The sequence below is a fragment of the Leptonychotes weddellii genome, unplaced genomic scaffold, assembly GCF_054177405.1.
Source record: "Leptonychotes weddellii isolate Sample4059 unplaced genomic scaffold, ASM5417740v2 HiC_scaffold_1257, whole genome shotgun sequence".
NCBI lineage: Eukaryota > Metazoa > Chordata > Mammalia > Carnivora > Phocidae > Leptonychotes > Leptonychotes weddellii.
In genome coordinates this window covers 9,501-13,345 of record NW_027704570.1, presented here as the reverse complement: position 1 = coordinate 13,345, position 3,845 = coordinate 9,501, and the positions used below count along the sequence as shown (strand labels likewise).

Below are 3,845 nucleotides of genomic sequence, written 5' to 3'. Positions count from 1 at the left end.
GAATATGCAATTGGAAAAAAACAGTCTCTTCAACATATGGTGTTGAGAAAACTGGAGCTACATTAGGGGGCTAAAGAATGAAACTGGACCACTTTCTTACACCATACACAAAAATAAACTTAAAATGGATTAGAGGCTTAAATATGAGACCTGAAACCATAAAAATCCTAGAAGAGGGCACAGGCAGGAATTTCTGACTTTGGCCATAGCAACATTTTTCTAGATGTCTCTAGAGACAAGGGAAATAAAAGCAAAGATAAACTATTGGGACTACATCAAAATAAAAAGCTTCTGAACAATGAAGGAAATAACTAAACTAAAAGACAACCTACTGAATGGGAGAAGATATTTGCAAATGACATATCAGATAAGGGGTTAGTATCCAAAGTAAATGAGTTATACAACGCAACACCCGAAAAATAAATAATCCAATTAAATATGGGCAGAAGACATGAACAGACATATCTCCAAAGAAGACATCCAGATGGCTAACGAACACATGAAAAGATGCTCAACATTACTCATCAGCAGGGAAATGCAAATCAAAACTACAATGAGATATCACCTCCCATCTGTTGCAATGGCTAAAATAAAAAAAAGCAAGAAACAATAGGTGTTAGCAAGGTTGTGGACAAAAAGGAACCCTTGGGCACTATTGGTAGGAATGTAGACTGGTGCAGCCACTGTAGAAAACAGTAGGGACATTCCTCAAACAGTTAAAAATAGAGTCATGAAATGATCCAGTAATCGCAGTACTGGGTATTTACCCGAAGAATACAAAAACACTAATTCAAAGGGATATGTGCACCCCTATGTTTACTGCAGTATTATTTACAATAGGCAAATTACAGAAGCAATCCAAGTGTTCACGAATAGAAGAATGGATAAAGAACATGTGGTATACATGTGCAAACTGCTATGATGGAAGTCAAAGGGAAAAAAAAGATCACAGGAAAAGGGGCAAAGACATCACAAGAAAAAAAATAGATTCATAAAAATAATGATTCTGGTTCATCAAGACATTTCCAAGAAAAGCTATCCAGGAAGGTGGCCCTAAAATCACATCGAATAACTTTGAGAAATGTGCCACAAAACCTGGGGGAAAAAAGTGTAAAACAGTTCAAAAATAAGCAGCAAGGGGATAAAATACCAAAGAACAAATTCCGGCAGGTGAATAAATTCAACAGGAAGAGAAAATTCCAGGTGGGCCATAAAACTGATGAATCAACAGCCAAGAAACCTAAATGGGATGACTTCAAAAAGAAGAAGAAAGAACCAAAGCAAAGCAGGCAACTCAGTGATAAAACCAACTATGACACTGTTGTTCCGGCAAAGCAGATTTGGGAAATCTTAAGAAAAGACTGTGACAAAGAAAAGAGAGTGAAGTTGATGAGTGATTTGCAGAAGGGAAAATTAAAGCTATCGCATTTGCACATGATTCAACTTGTATGATCCAGTATTACATTCAGTATGGTAATGAAGAACAGCGAAAACAGGCTTTTGAAGAACTGCGAGATGATTTGGTCCAATTAAGTAAAGCTAAATATTTCGGAGATACTAAGAAATTTCTCAAGTATGGGAGTAAGCCACAGATTGCAGAGATAATGAGAAGTTTTAAAGGCCACATGAGGAAGATGCTCTGGCATGCAGAAGCGTCTGACATTGTAGAGTATACGTACAATGACAAAGCCATCTTGGAGCAGAGGAACATGCTGAGGGAGGAGCTCAATGAGAACACATTTTACAAGTCAGCCTATCGCCCAACTCTGGACAAAGTTTTAGAGGTACAGCCAGAAAAACAAGAGCTTAGTATGGATGAAATGAAGCAGATTCTAGCTCCAATGGCCCAAAAGGAAGCTGTGATTAAGCATTCATTGGTGCATAGAGTATTCTTGGACCTTTAAACCTATGCACTTTCAAAGCTAAGATCATAAAGACAAATGCCATATGATTTTACTTATATGTGGAATTTAAGAAACAAAATAGATGAACATAGGGAAGGGAAGGAAAAATAAAGACAAAATCAGAGAGGGAGACAAACCATAAGAAACTTAACTATAGGTTAAGTTTCCTTAACTATAGGAAACTATAGGGTTGCTGGAGAGGAGGTGGGTGGAGGGGATGGGGTAACTGGATGATGGGCATTAAGGTGGGCACTTGATGTAATGAACACTGGGTGTTATATGCAACTGATGAATCACTAAATTTTACCTCTGAAACTAATGAAATTGATCATAAATTAAAAAAGATTGAAGCCATCTGTGAAGCAGTGATATGCCTGGCACATACAAGATGGCGCTAGAGTGGCCATGCACTGTCTGTGGCATAGTGCACCTAAGGACAGGAAAATGACTGTGCAAAAAATCAAGACCTATGTTGAAAAGGTGGCTAATGGCCAGTACTCCCATTTGGTCTTCCTGGCGGCATTTGATTGTATTGATGATACTAAGATTGTGAAACAGATAATCATATCAGAAATTATTAATTCCTTGCCTAACATAGTAAATGACAAATATGGAAGGAAGGTCCTATTGCATTTACTAAGCCCTAGAGATCCTGCACATACAGTACAAGAAATTATTGACGTTCTGCTGAAAGGAGGTGGAAACACACGCAGTAAGACGGATAGAGCGTTCCACCCACCAGAGCTCTTAGAGTCCATCTCTCCAGTTTTGTTAAGCTGCCTGCAAGGACATGCCCAAGAAGTGGTGCTAGATAAGTCTGCATGTGTGTTGGTGTCCAACATTCTGGGAGCTGCTTTGGAGACATTCAGCCTGCCATGAATGCTGTTGCCAGCTTGGCAGTGGGAGAGCTACATCCAGGCGGCAAGGACGGAGAGCTTCACGTTGCAGAACAACCTGCAGGACATCTAGTTCTGAAGTGGTTAATAGACAAGAAAAAAAGATGAAGGAAAGTGGAAGAGAAGGTTGTTTTGCCAAAACACTTATAGAATATGCTGGTATGAAGAACCTGAAGTCCTGGGCTAGTGTAAAACCAAGGTGCCATTATTTTTTCTAGCCTTCTCCAGAGTTCTGGTCAAGAAGTTGCAAACAAAGTCAAGAATGAACTGAAAGGCCTGATTCCCACATTGGAGAAAAACAAAAACAACAGCATAGGAATAGAAATACTACTTGAAAAACTGGCTGCATAGTGAAAAGAGTTAAGAACAAGATGGATCATTTTTCCTGTTCTCTTTTCCCAGTGTGGAAAAGAAGGGTTAGCATCCACCTTTCTAGGAATCTGGATGCTCTGTATAGATGTTTATTCTTTGTTTAAGAGTCTATTTATAATACAGTTCTCAAAAAAAAAAAAAAGGTGTGGTATATATTTACATATATAATGGAATATTATTCAGCCATAAAAAGTATCAAATCTTGCCATTTGCAACATGAATGAAGCTAGAGAGTATAATGCTAAGCAAAATAAGTCAGTCAGAGAAAGACAAATACTGTATGATTTCACTCATACGTGGAATTTAAGAAACAAAACAAACATACAAAGGAAAAAGGAGAGAGAGAAAAGACAAACCAAGAAACAGACTGTTAACTATAAGAACAAACTGATGGTTTCCAGTGGGAAGGTGGGTGGGGGTATATGTGAAATAGATGATGGGGATTAAAGAGCACACTTATCACGGTGAGCACTGAGCAAGGTACAGAATTGTTGAATCACTATATTATCTATCTGAAACTAATACAACACTATATGTTAACTATACTGGAATTAAAATAAAAAAAAACCTTAATTTAAAAGATGTAAAAACCATTCTAAGCCTGAGTGCATACCAGATTTGGTCTTCAGGCTGTTTGTCCATTCCTGATTTAGACGAATGAAGCAACACAATA

The 3,845-nt window shown here is 37.9% G+C and overlaps 1 pseudogene; it reads left to right on the top strand.

The window, feature by feature from the left end:
• The first annotated feature begins 837 nt into the window (after nt 1-837).
• LOC102731738 (pumilio homolog 3-like) lies at nt 838-3,151 on the top strand (annotated as a pseudogene).
• Nucleotides 3,152-3,845: the final 694 nt, after the last annotated feature.